Raw genomic sequence first — 15572 nt, forward strand, 5'->3', positions numbered from 1 at the left:
TGCTCTGTGTCAGTTATTCAAGCCTCTCTCAGTAATAGGTCTCAAAGACACAATACAGAAATATGCTGAGTCTGTAGAGTCTCTGTCTAAGCCCCAAAGTATGCTCCAAGTGAGTGAAGACCCTTGACATGAGAAGATTATATGAGAACATAATAAAAAGAGCTGTAGCTAGGGCATTTACAAGAGCTAGACTGACACATTAAATCTCTTGAGGCCCCAAGGAGAAGCTAGAGTAAGAGCTAAGAATCTTTCTGGCTTATAGCTCTCTCTACTATAAAGAGCATTGTTGAAAGGATATAGTGTTAACAGGTAAATTGGTTTAAATAATTAAGATGAACATATATGAATAATTAATTACAAAATTAGGATGTCAACTTCTAGTTTCATATAACTCAAATTAATTCTATCTGCAGAGTCTTATATCTGTGAACCCTAAATTTTAAGAGCATATAATCTCAGAAATGGAAATTTAAATTTCTTCTTGATACTAAATGGCTGCCTACATACACTTACAGAATAAGCTGTAGGGCAGAAACTGAATCCATTTTCACTTAAACATTATGGCAGATGCCTCTAGAAATACCATAAAAATGACTAAAATATATGATGCTGTAATGCCTAGGATTAAGTTGCTGCTGATTCTTCAAGTAGTAAACAGTGAAGAATAAGATATGTAGCTTTTGAAGGGACAAGAGCTGTATCCAGTCACTGGAGTACTATTTAGAAAATATCTGTTCAATGCAGTACAGTATATTGATATTTCACATATATTTTTTTCTGAAAACTTAGCAGTGTGACTAGAGCCTAGTGCATGGAGGGGAAGATGGGACCAAATGAAGCTTATGAGGCAGCAAAGAACACCTTATAGACAATAATGAGGAAAATGGATTTTAACCATATATGAGGGGTAGCCAGTGAAGTGATTTTAGTGGTAAAATGACATGACTATGATTGGGCTTGTGGACTGATCTTTATGTAATATATAATCAATAATGCAGAGTGGACAAGAAAAGAAGAATCAAGTTTTAATACTGCGTTACGGAATTGGAACTTTTGAACAAAGGCCACGAACAATTACTAGAACTAAATTAATTCATCAGGAGAAAAAAAATAAAAATGCCTGTGGTTTCTAAAATTGCAGTAATTGCTTAAAGATAAAAAAAAATCACTTAAATCACTGGTTGAGCAATAGGGACTAATTCACTGAAAACTCCTATGGGTGGTGTACAACTTTAAAAATACTAAAAATTGTTAACGGTTAAGCCCTCTTGAGTTGGTAAGTTAATAGCATTCTAGTGAGATGTCTAGTAGAAAATGCTTCATCAGCTTAAAAAATAATAAAGATCAAAGTATAATGAAGAATTGACAATTTTTAGAAACCCAGGTCTCCTAATGTATTTTCATAAGGTATTTTATCCTAAATTAATGTTGATTATCAATAATTTTGTTAAACATTAAATTTTCTAAACTTTAATTTTGTGTTTATATACTAGTTTTTGTATCATAATTGAGAAGTGAAAGCAAAATATCTACTCTCTTTAGTACTGTATTATACAAAGGTAATATTTTATATCCTCTTAATATTTTATTAAATACTATTATGACTTTAAATGATACATTCAAACCTTCTCTGCCACCATATATATGTATGTATGTATATATATATAAAATTTGTATAGTATAAAATAAGGTATTTTCAAACCTTCTCTGCCACCATATATATGTGTGTATATGTGTGTGTGTGTGTATATATATATATATATATATATATATATATATATATATATATAAAATACATATAGTATAAAATAAGGTATTTTGTCTAGAAAGTGGGAGAAGGGTGGAGTTGAGGGAATGGGAAGTATTCTTTTACTTTATAACTTTGAAATATGCTTGAATTGAAAAAAATAAAATAGCATTGGAAATTTAGATACATGTGATTTGATTTTCTACAGATTTTCATTACCTGTCCAGCCTTATTTTCAAATCAGAGTAGGGTACATTTTTAACTGCTGGATGTGGGAAATGAAATACACAGAAAGTTAGTCCAGATGAAGAAAGAGCAGGGGGAAGGAGAAAGAGGATTGTAGCTTTAACCGCATACTCCCTGACCCAAATTCTGTGGCCTCGGAAAATGCACATCAACTAGCCATAAGATTTGTTAAAATGATACCCACTGTGCTAGATATCACAGAACCACAGGGCTTGATTCATTTCTATTTATTCTTAAAGCGGACAGCTGCCAGGTAACACAAATGTGTAACTGGATCAGGGCAGATAGGGAAGGTTCGCGCTACAGACTCCTGGCTAACTAGTTGAGCCAACTCATTTCCATAACCTTGAAATCAGCTCCATGTACTATATATGCAACTGAACTTTTTGTGCTTCATTTAGACTCATTATTATGGGGGTTTCTTTTAATTTTACTATGTAATGTTTTGTTCAAATAAAGGAGTTGTATTGACCTCTACATTTTTGTGGCCAACCCATTTCTAACTTAATACATAACATGTGCTTAACTTTTTATTCCTATCTTATAATAGCTTATTTTTTGGTTTTGTCCATGCCTCAATCATGTTAAACACTAATAATGTCCTTATGGGTTCTCAGGTAACATATTTTGACTAGTAAATCCAATTTATTTAACCTTTTTTAGAAGCTGTTTTTACATTCAGATATTTTGAGCATTTGTTCTATGTTGTGTGTATAATTACTTGGTGTCATAAGAGGAAAATTATTTAACCACCGTCGTTCTCATCTTATAGTCACAAAGTAACCTGATTACCATTTGATTTTGCTAACAGAGGTGCATTTATCAGCAATTAAGAAAATCCAGTAAACTTCTGTGGTTAGTATTATGTCTAGTACCAAAACTCTTGTCTAGAGACAGAAAAAATTGTACAAGTACATTTGGGTGTGGTCATGGGGCTTGCTTTGACCAATAAGGTTTGAGTTGCAGTTCTATATAATTTGTGTCATACTCCATGTTCTTTGTTTTGTGGCTGAGGTAATTGTGAAAACAGCCACTGATTCAAAAGATGTCATAAGTTCAGAGTGGCCTAAAAGGCTAGATGAAGACCTGAATAGCTACCTGGACCCACAGTGGAATTTATGTAACTGCAAAATAGTCATTGTAATATGACATTGAGATTTGGAGATCGTTTTGCCTACAGCGTTCATTAGAATATTCTCACTGACATTCCTGAAACTTTATGATAGACATTTAATGGTACTTATCAATACAAAAATATTATGTTCTTAATGAGGTCCCTGATTTTAATTGTAATTATTTTATATATATTTACACGCTTTATATGAAATTAATTTATATTGGTTTATATAATGTTCAGGAGTTATTTTTAATCACATTTTATAATATCTAGTATTCATTTTCTTCCCAGTATATTTTTATTACCTCACTCTCATTACATTTTTCATTAAGTACAATTCTCTTATTAATACATCATTTTCCAAACCAAAATAACTCTTCCTCAGAAGCAATCGACACTTCCTTTATGGAAATACACCTGTAAAATTAAAGATGGGAGAGATGTTATTTCAGTGTTTCCTTTTTAGTAATGAAGCCTTGCCAAGAACATCACTGTTGATGTTTGGACACTAAACCCAGATGTTGAACATAATGGCACATTCTCAACAACGTCATTAGCTTATGTGTAAAGTTATGCAGTATTACTTTAATATAAACATTCACTTTTTTGGTGATTTCTTTCTGTATGCTTGATTTAAGTACCCCATCTCACATGCCTTTTAATTGCACTTTAATATTAAATTTACATGGATAGAAACCAAAGAATTATGCTAAAACACATAGCCTATTCACATGTAGAGTTAGCACCCTATCGCATTGTGGGATTTAACTGCAATTCATGTAAAAAGTGAGAACCTGAGCAAATGGAGACATGTAAATTTGAAAACTAGAATTGAGAGGAAATATTTCAATATTTCTGTGTCCTCAGGCACTTTGGATATAAAAGCATTGAGATGGAATATGAAACCTTGGTGAAATTTCACATATTTGGAAGTTTTACGTAAAATCAATGATTCGTTCTTTTTCTTCTGAATAGGAAGGAGATCAAAATTTGGTTTTTTTCTTATCCTGATCACCAAGCTCAAGATGTGAAAGAGTTAAGGTTCATTAGAATATCACTTAAAGAGAATTAGGGATGGATATTAGGGACGCTTCCTCCCTCCTCTGAATTCCACAGGGGTATGGTCGTATGAAGGCTCTGTGAAGGAGGCTTGTAGTGGCAGTGGTATAAACACTGTCTATAGCTGACAGCCTTGAGAAAAGAATGGAGAAAGAGAGGCTAAAGGTTGGGAAGGGTAGGAATGTTGGGTATTGCCGATGATGCCCTTAGGAGGACCTCTTTTCAAAGCTCAAGGTACCAACCTTTAGTAGACCAGCAGGTTAGAACAAATCATATCCCTAAATTCATATAGTTTTCCAGATTTTTCAAACATACTCAGAGGCAGCACAGAAATCACAGTAACAGGCCAAGAATAGGAAACAAAAGAATGATGGGCAAATGAGAAGGTAAAATGTTCACATGCCTGAGACACAGACTGTTTCCTGTAGTCTCCTTTAGTGTTTTCTGTGGAAGAGTTGGAAGAAAAGAGACATATGGTTCACATGTCCACTATTCCAACAAATATCCATGACAGCCTTTGAATGCAGTTTGAAATAGTGGTTAGGAATTTTGGATCTGAAACCAGAGTACTTTTTTTTTTTTTCTTGTTAAAGAATTTTTATTTAAATTGCGTTTTAAGAATTCTTTAGAATTTTTCAGATGTAGATGTTTTAATCATACATTACTCTTACGCATTCTTAAGAAAGAAAACAGAAGTAACATATATTGATTAAGTATTCCCAAATCATCTTCAAATTTGGATTATGACTCTTCTGAATTATTTTTTCATGTGGAGTCACTTATATCCATTTTTTCTGAAAATATTTTGCTCTGTACATCAAGAACTCTAGGAATAACAAAAGCACCTTATATACTTTCTCTAATGGCTCTTCAGTATTTTCTTGACTGAAAAACTAAGAAGTTGCAGTTCTCCAGGTAAGCCACAAGGTCAGCTTTGTGTACAAATAAACAAAGACTAGTCTATCCTGGTTGAGAGTGATACTAAGGTGCTATTGACTCTAAGATCAACCTATATTTCTAAGACATTAAAAACTTTAAAAAGTGCATATTTGTATTAGTAAAAAATAGTATGGAGTTAAATTTTGCTTTTTTTTGTTTTTGTTTTTTTTTGGCTTTTTGCTATTTCTTGGGCCGCTCCCGCGGCATATGGAGGTTCCCAGGCTAGGGGTCAAATCGGAGCTGTAGCCACCGGCCTACACCAGAGCCACAGCAACGCGGGATCCGAGCCGCGTCTGCAACCTACACCACAGCTCACGGCAACGCAGGATCGTTAACACACTGAGCAAGGGCAGGGATCGAACCCGCAACCTCATGGTTCCTAGTCGGATTCGTTAACCACTGCGCCACGACGGGAACTCCTGGAGTTAAATTTTTTTTCACTTGAATCCATTATAGATATATTTACTTACATGTGAGTCTATCAATATATTAAGTGATTATTATTTGCATTCTTGTTAGTCTCATTCTGAGTTGGTAAGAAGATCAGCATTTTAGGTATGTTTTTTTCTCTTTTTCTTGCCTTATTCATTTGTTATCACAGTTGGAGTCCTAATTTTGAGGCCTTCTAGAACTATTATCTACAATTACAATAACCATTTATTGAATACTCTCTGTATGGAGGTGGCCCACTACAAATTCATTCTCTTTAACCACTGATGCCGCTGATGCTGCTTGAAAATGCCTATTTTATCTAACACAAAAGCTGCATAACTTACTATTTTTGCTTCTCTAGATCTGCTTTACAGACTACTTATTTTGATACCTCAGTAGCACTAAGCAGGTGTTGATCCTCAGGTCTGGCTAAGTTTTCTTGACCTCAGTTTCCCTACTTATTAAAAAAGATAGTTGGAGTTGGACTTATCCCCTAGGTTCTCATGATTAATAAGTAACAAACACACTGGTGGGTATGTAATAAATAGCATTTACTGCAGCTACTAAAACTACTTTTATTACTACCATGACATAATGGCAACTTTTCTGGAAGGCACTGAAATAGAAACGGGTACATATAATTCCATGAACTCATACCTAATTTTAATATACGGATGCTAGAGATGCTGTGAATATCAATACTGGTCGTGTTTTCATTTTTATTTCGATTTGAGAATTCAATGGACTTGATACTCTATTTTTATTTAATAAAATTACTAACTTCATTTTACAGTTCTTAGGCATTCTTCACCTTGTCTTTTTCATCTTGTTACTTTTCTTTTAGTGATTGCATTTATCTAAGCTTCATTAAATCCTTTTAGGTAAATGCAGGATATTTTTGGTGACTGGTGTATAGGGTTTATGAAGAGTCATAACAAAAACTGCACCTGAATATCAGAAAATGGAAAACTTTGCCAATCAAGCAAAAATCTTTACACAAAGAGGGGATGACTGAAAATATCTGAACAGGAGAAGGTCATAATGATTTTGGGAATTATTCTGTCATCAGTAAGAAGAAAGAGCAAGGAACTAAAAGCATGGAGGTGAGTTAGTAGGTAAATGATTCTGAGGTCTGAGGTAATGAATGACTATAATATAGCAGTTTGTGTAGGTGTAAGATAGGCAGTACCTTTGAGGAGAATGCATTAATAGAACTTGGAAATATTCTTGAAAGCTGGGACAAAGAAGTATAACAAATATACATGGGGTCAAACACTTTCCTCAGGAAAAATTAATGATCAGCAGGCATTTCTTACAGAATTTGCTGGAGGAAAAAGCAAAATATTCTTCGTTGCGCACATAAGTCTGATTGTACATTTTTTTTACTTGGAGCAATAATAGAAACAGTTCTACGAAATTAATAAAGCCTTTTGTGTTGGCATGTGAGTTCTTCAGTTACACAAAAATAGTAGAAAGTGAAGAAAGAAGTTCTGTGTACATCTGATAGACAGTATTCTCCAGTCAAAATAAGCTGAGAGAATTTTTATTTATTAAATATTTATTAAATAAAAATAGAGTATCAAGTCCATTGAATTCTCAAATCGAAATAATATAGTTTATTAGTTTTAAAGCTAGTTTTGTATTAAAGAGGAGTTAAAAGAATGAGAGCATTGATTTATAAAAGTTGCACCCCTGAGGAGCCGTAGGGTTTCTGGAGCAATTCCTTGGGATTTCTAACCCGGGAAATAGAGTAGGGTAGAATGGCTGGGAATTTGGATTCTAAAAGAATTAGAAATTATAATTTTATGGTATTCGTAGTTCTTGAATACAGGGGTTAAAATGAACTTGAGAGCAATGTCCTTCTCATTTCTTAGTACCAGTGCAATTATTAGGTTTTCTATAGAAAGTCTTAAGTCAAAAACCTCTTTCTTGATACTGACTTGAATAGTGTGTGGTTTTGATGATATGCAGTGACAATTTACTCAGGCTTGTAATGCTCAAAGCAAGGTAGGATAGGAAGAGGTCCATAAATTCACTGAAACCTCCAGGCCTCTGCTCCAGTAAGTTACACATCATGCTCTAGGCAAGGTCACTTGGCCTAAGGCATTTTTATAGACAAGATCACTCTGGAGGCATCTGAGGCACAAGTTTATTTTCTCAGGTCCCAAACCAATATATCTTGAAGCACATAGTTAATTCATTAATGTTTCTCCAGACATTGTAGCAGAAAAATGTAAGAATAAGAGGCAGTTCCCTTTGACACTGAAATGGTCATTCTTAAGGTTTTGACAGAGGATAATGTTTAATGATTGAAAGAAAGACAGCAGATACAGGATGTTGCAGCAGTTTGCAAACGCAATATTCAAAGTTAAGAGATTAAAGATGTGGTGGACTCTTGGTTATATGATATTACATAACAAACCACACCAAAATTCGGTGGTTTAAAACAAAAATTTATTATCTCATGATTTCTCTGTCAGAAATGAGTGAAAGGCATAGTGGAGATGACTTGTCTCTTTCATGACATTTTGGGCTTGAACTGGAAAAGTTGAGAGTGTTAAAATAATCTGTAGGGATGCTACTATCATATCTAGTGATTGATGCTGTCTATCAGCTGGGGACTTAGCTGAAATTGTTGCCTGAAACACTTTACAGTCTGCTTATGGTCTACTCTTGCTTAGAACATGCTGGCCAAGTTCAGACAGAGAGAGAGAGTGGGAACAGGGAGAAGTCATTTCACAAAAATGAGATATTTCCACCATCTTCTATTGTAAGGCAGTAACAAAGATGCAAGCAAGTTCAGGTGAAAAGAACATGGATTACATCTCTTGATGGAGATGTATTACAGTCACATGAAAGAAAAACATGCAGGATAGAATATATATATAGAAGTATCCCTCTTGGTTTAATGTAATCTGCCACGAGAGAAGTAAAAATTGATGAACAATGATGAGCACATTATTGTGCTTTGTTCTGGGATGCCAAACATATCTTTTCTCCTGAAGGTTATGAACCACTTGAAAAATATATATAGGAGTCAGCTTGATAGTGTTTAGAGCTTGAGGGGAAAATGAAGGTCAGGAGTTCCCACTGTGGCTCAGTGGAAACAGATCTGATGAGTAACCATGAGGATGCAAGTTTGATCCCTGGCCTTGCTCAGTGGGTTAAGGATCAGGAATTGCCATGAGCTGTGGTGTAGGTTGCAGGCATGGCTCAGATCTCACGTTGCTATGTCTGTGGCATAGGCCGGCAGCTACAGCTCCAATTTCACCCCTAGCCTGGGAACCTCCATTGCCATAGCTACAGCCCTAAAAAAAGAAAAAAAAAAGGAAAAAAAAGGAAGAAAGAAAATGCAGGAAAAACTCTAAATCAAAATGGTTTTCCCATTGAAATGAATTAAGCACCAGTCCATAGAGATGAGAAGACTTACCCCAGTGAGTTTTTTCTCACTCAGAGCAACTGGGGCAGGGTATATGAGGAGAAGAAAAATGTGATATAGAAAAAATAGATGTACATCTCTGGCCAAGGTACGTTTTCTTTATTCTGTGGAAACATCTTCAATTGGAGTACACTTGCAGTGCTGCCAGATAGAAAATGGAATCGAGGGCAAGCAAAGTCTTAACAGGTGTTGGTACAAACTTAAAGCTTCAAAGGGACTTGCTTTTTGCTGCCAAGAGGATCGATGCAGATGTACACTTTGGCTCCTTTAGACTGCATTGAAAAGTTTGTGAATTTATTCCATGCTAAAACCCACTGTTATCTGACCAGCAAGGAAACAGTTCTCCCTTTGAAATGGTCTCTGACTTGTCATGAAATATTCAAACGAAAGACAGGCAAGGTTTTGATTTTTAATGATTCCATAAAACACATTTTGTGCTCTATTTCGGGTATGTGTGTGTTGTAGTTGTATTCAAGAGCCAGAGTTTTTAACGCATATCTGCCTCTCTCTCTCCCATCTCACTACTCTGAGTGGATTTGTGAGGCTCAGGCTTGAGGCTTTCACAACTGAAAAGCCTTTGCCAGCAACACAGGTAAATCACCTGCAGCTGTGAGCACTCTTCACTGAAGGTTCAATTTATTCCATGCTATAGAGTAGTAGTTCATCCCTGTAAATAATTTCATTATGCTCCTTTATAAACATTTTGGTAGAAGAAAATTCCTGGTTTAACTCAATAACATATTACACTTTCCCTGCCCTGCGAATTAGATTGATGACAGTGGCATGTGAGATTGATAATACATAGATCTGTGTTATGACAGCCATTGTTTTAGTGCCAAGTTGAAGAGAAATGCTTCCTTAAATGTATCATTGTATAAAATATTGACCTGGAGAACTTCATTATTCAAGCTGGAGAGACAGTCACTACTTAACAGTAATAAACTGTTTCTGTGTTACATTGAGAATACTTCGGGAAATATGAGAGTTGTCAAATCTCTTGAAAATCCTGTCTTTATAGTACACATGACACTAAAGCTATAGCTGTATTTTCTGCTAATAAAAGCAAAGGCACAGACAGATGTGAAGGATATCATGGCGTACTGACAAGAAACTAAGAAAAATGAATACCTAGTTGAGGAGTCGGAAAGACACAGGCCAATGACCTTGGGAAGCTTTACTCTTTTGAGATATTTTTTTGTTCTTGTAAGGAAAGCAAAGATAATGCTGCATTAGTGTAAAAAATAAAATAAACCTGAGGCTCTAAACTGAACACATGAAAAATATCCTGAAGTGTCTCTTAACCAAAAGTCAAGTTAGATAACATAAAAATAAAAAATGCTGAATGCCAGCCAGAATATCTTAGGAAAGAAAGACATTGTAGAAGTTTCCAAAAATGATATACAGAAGTGCATGTTTTTTTTAAAAAGACAGTTTAAACCAGTATGACATTTCTTTGATTTGTTAAATTAGAAAAATCTTTTCTTAATCTCAACACCTTCTTTCCTCCTGTGAGCATCGTTAATGAAGCCCCTCCCTTTTTAACAAAAACTGTGGTTAATGTTATTACAAAGGTAAAGACATCTTACATGCATTGCTTTTACAGTTAACTTCCTATTTGTGTAGAACAGAAACAACCAAAATTAAAGAATTGGAAAATATTAGCATATAACAAACTTGCTAATTGATGTTTAGTATAACTAGTCATCTTGAAGTGCCTCATTTAATACTTAAAGAATGAGTACACATCAGAGTTTAGTGATTTATTTTCTAATTGTTAGAATTTGTAATTCCGTGAAGAATATATGTGATAATGCTTAGTTTTTCACAATATCAAATCTCACAGAATACCAATAGATAATTCTATTCTAAATTTTTTCAGGTATCTGAAGCTGGTTTTATTTAACCAAAATGTCTTTGTTATGGTAAAACTTCATTTCTTTGGTAATACCTATGAGTAACAGTGTAAATCACATACTTATTTATAAAATGACTATGGAGAGCTCAATTCATAGATATTATATTTTCTCCAGTTTACATATTGTGGGTAGAATGATTTTCCATTACGTAGCATAATTATTTTGCTTTAATTTGTTAACATTTTCATAAAGAAGCATCATATTACTATATTGCCCAAAATGTTTTCAAAAGCTCTTAAAATATGTGATCCTAGAAGGAAATATAGATGCGCGCGTGCAAGCGCGCGCGCACACACACACACACACACACACACACACAGAAGGAAACTAAGAGCTAAGGAGTATGAGACATTTTAAAAGGAAAAAAATGGTGTCATGTTTCTAATGGATACAAGCAAGGTAGAATAATAAAAATGTTAACACACACCCTTACTACCAAACTTGTGTGCTTTATCTTTAATCTATTAATTAATATGAATACAAAATTTATCTGTGCCACATGTCCTTGGATTCATTTTAAATTAACTAACAGTTGGCTCCTGCATTCCATAGTTCTAGAAGCCTTTGTTTTATTTAAGACCTGGTTCAGCAGTTCTAAAGGAACTTGAGGCTTTACATATCATTCCCCTAAGTGATCATTTCTTGCAGTCTGCTCAGTGGTGGGAATAGGTAGGGTGGCCTCTTCTTTCTCAGACTTTTCACCTTAAAAGTTGGTTAAGTATTTTTATGTTAGAAGTTCTTGCATATTTTATACCAAGGAAATTAAAAATTATTGAAAATGAAGCAGTTAATTAAAGTGCATGCTATTAATAGTTGAATATCTCCTAGATGGAACTAATTAAGAAAAGCATCCACAAATAATCAGCAAAGTGAAAGCATGGGCTTTCTGGGACAAAATGCCATGTGATAACTCATTCATGAGGTACCAAGAAATGGTCTACTTTTTTGGATATAAGACTCTAAGGCTCTTCAGCTATAAAGTCAGGTGATTCCCTTATATTATCTCTGCTGTTAGTAGCAATTTGACCATCTGGCATATGACATACATTATAGGTCCATGTCTTTCCTCTTTATGTGTTGTGCTATCAACTACACACAAAAAAATGATCAAGTATTTTTGATATTCATCAAGGATTATAAATCACTATGTAATTATAAGTTTAAGTCAAATTGGCAAAATAAATAGAAACCTTCACAGTGTACTGAAAAGTTTCTATTTATAGTTGAGCCATGGTGAACTTACATGGAACATTATACTTGAATTCGGCTGCTTCAACATAGTCAAACATATTTAAACAGTTCTTTTCTACATAGCAGTACTGTATTCTCTTAGAGAAGTTTCCATATCATTCTCCCTTTCCAAACTATCATTCTAGCTTTTAGTACTAAAAGAAAATGTAAGAGATGCTAAATTTTATTTCCTGGCAGGCGTAACATGTCAAGTAGCAGTGAGATAACCAACCTGTGTATTACTGAGATGTTCTAGAACATGTCAGGAAATCATACCTATTTCAATTGTCATGCCCCCTCTTGTAGCTGGCACTCAGGACATTCATCAGCTCCCTTCCTGTTGGGTTACTTGATATAGAATTAAACCATCAGTTCTGGTTCCAGGATTCTTCAACAGTCAAAGTAGTACATCTTAAAATGGCCATCTTAAGTAGTGTCTTAAAATGCGTCATAGAATGATGGAGAGCAAAGGTAAGAAAACCCATCAATAGGACTTTCCTAATAGTATGTTTTTTTGCCTTCATAGGGGCTAATTCTAGTGCTCCTGGCATCTCAGGTGTTTTTTGTTTGTTTGTTTTGGTTTATTAAGATTATAAGCCATTTTTTGTCTACCTTAGGTAGGTATATACATATTTATTCCCATTCACTCTCATTCTACTCCTACCTTTTCGTGTTGCATGTTAAGACTAAGATGATAGCAGGAGGCCTTGGTTAAGGGTTCTCTCTAGCCTTTCTCTACCCACAGAATCCATAGCCCCATTTCTCACCTCTAAGAATGGAACCAGAAGCCATTGACCTCAATTGAAGACAAAGCACAGCATAAAATAAAACCATTGGGTTTCAGAGTGAGAGCAGAGGGAGTAAGAGAGCTAAAGGAGATAAGGAGACAGATTGGTAATGAAAGGAGTGAGAGGAAGGAAAGGGAAAGATAGGAGTAAAGGATCCAGCAAAGGTTCTTACAGGATGGGCCAACAGTGGTGATCTCATGGGATACAATTGAGACTGCTTCTAGACCTGGACTTAATGGACACTACAGCTTGCAAGCCATTATGCAGACCTATAGCCACACGTGTTTTGTGTATTGTTTGGGTCTTCCTTTATAGGATTAATCTTGTGTTAAGATCTGTTGGTAAGGAGTTCCAACTGTGGCATAGAGGAATGGGGCATCTTTGGAGCACTGGGCTGCAGGTTAGACCCCCGGTCGGGCACAGTGGTTTAAGGATTCGGCATTGAGTATCTGTGGCACAGGTTGCAACTGTGGCTTGGATCTTATCCTTGGCCCGGGAACTACACATGCTGTGGGCCATCTAAAAAGGTGGAAAAACAGATCTTATGGTCATAGACTTTATTCTCCCTCTGTCCCAACATTAATGGTAGGGTGTTGATTAGATGAGTACAATTTTATTTGGATGAAGAAGAGATAAAATAGTCTGGGATTTAAAGTTTTAAAGTACAGGTCTGCAGGCAGAGGAGGATACATTAGCTCCCTCGTGTGTTTCTCATCTCTATCACTGGGTTTCCTCTTCCACACAAAGGAGTCAATCAAGACATAGATGCAAACTGGCCACCTCTTTAAAGATGAATTGCATGAAATGTTGTTCTTAAGTGAGAACCATGGGATAGAGCATCTGGTACTTTAGCCCTGTGAAAGGCTGGCATTATGATAATTAGTAGAGACAAATGTGCAAGTCATATAACCAGTGTTCTCAGATGCGTTTGCAAATGAAATGCCAATTTACTAATTTAAATTGGGAATCAATCTGCTCTCATAGGAGAACATCAGTGTCCAGTGGTCAGGGGAACCGAGTTCCAAGAATTGAGGCAATTGAGAAACTTAATTCATACTGAAAAATACACTTGGTAGATGTAGCTTTAGGAGAATATATGTTTTTTAATCCAGCTGGTGGTCTAAACTGTGATTTCCAAACTAAAGTACTTTGGCAGAATGTGTGAGTTGCATAGACTTAAAGTACTAATTTTACTATAAGACTTTTTTTTTTTAATCAGGAATTAGCTAAGCAATTTAAACACATTTGTATTAAACACAAAGTATGTTTTAGAGTATGCAGAGAAATGCAAAAGGCACAAAGTTATTTTTAGATAAAACAAAATGTCCCTTTTTTGAGGAGCTTTGGTACTAGAAAAAACGGGTTCCATACAAACTGGATTGTGCACCGATGGTTTTATTTCTTAACTTTTTAGTGAACTCTAATCAGAAAATTGTGGAAAAGTCTTCAACCAAATTGATAACCTCCAGTGATGAGAGGTTGGAGATGCAAGTGTGGGAGGCACACTTGACACATCCTTTCCCCTCCAGCGCATCTCTGGATAGGCTTCTCTTTGACCATTGTCCATTTGTACTCATCTTTACAGCCTCATTCATTCTTTTTTCCATATACTTTCATAACTTTTCTAAATTTATGGCTTATTTTGCATTGATTACATTCTAGGTTGACTGCTTCCTGATGATATATAAAGGGCACCTTAATCTCATGTGTTTCTAAATCACAGTGCAGGTTGACTTACTTTATAAAAGGTTTGCTAACTCCATCTCCATTATGTAGATTTTGATCAACAATTACATGAAGTAGATCATTTTTTCCCAAGTGTTTTTCTATTTCCTTTACCCTTCTCTTAACTGTTTTTTGACCTAGGGTTTTAGATAACATTGCTTTTCAGCTTTAATCTTTATCTCCAGTAACATTTTTTTTTTTTTGAGTGATCCTCATTTTAAAAAGTTTAAATAAAAGTAAAACCTTCCAAAGAAGAGCTAGGTCTTTTAATCTATGTTGAGACCATTTAGATTAAAAACTCAATTTTCCAATCTTTATGAAATCAAGCCTACTATAATCAAAACTCGGCAAAAAAAAAAAATAGCCTGAAGGCTAGCAAGTATGTGAGTTTAATAAATAATATCTTTTGTTGACTTTCCTGTTTTTCTTTTTTTCTTTCTTTTTCTCCTGTAGAGTTTTAACTGCTTAATTTATGGTCAGGGTAATTGTATGAAAGAAAGTGAAACCAGTGAGAGAGGATGAGTGGAAATGAACATTATATGGCCATCATGTGTTTTTCTATTGAATACAATATTCTAGCTCCCTTTTCCATTCATGTCTCTTCCATCACTCATATTTTATTCAATTATGTCTTTATTTTTATGGCACTTGCTTATTCTAAAACTATATTAGTTATTTAACTGCTCATTTTTTTAAAAAAATGTTATGTATTTATCTATTTTTTGGTCTTTACTGTGCCATGTAGAAGTTCTCAGGCCAGTGACTCAGCCTTCACCACAGCAGCAATCCAAACTGCCACAGTGACAACACTGGATCCTTAACCCCCAGCACCACAAGAGAACTCCTATCTGCTGATTTTTGACTATTCTTATTAAAATGTATGCTTCATGAGAGTAGGGATTTTCTGTCTTATTCAGTTGTTACCACTTAGAGT

Source organism: Sus scrofa, chromosome 2 (assembly GCF_054392235.1).
Source record: "Sus scrofa isolate SSC_HxYL_T2T_F1_AM1 chromosome 2, Sscrofa_HxYL_maternal_Yorkshire_Landrace_v2.0, whole genome shotgun sequence".
NCBI classification, from domain to species: Eukaryota; Metazoa; Chordata; class Mammalia; order Artiodactyla; family Suidae; genus Sus; species Sus scrofa.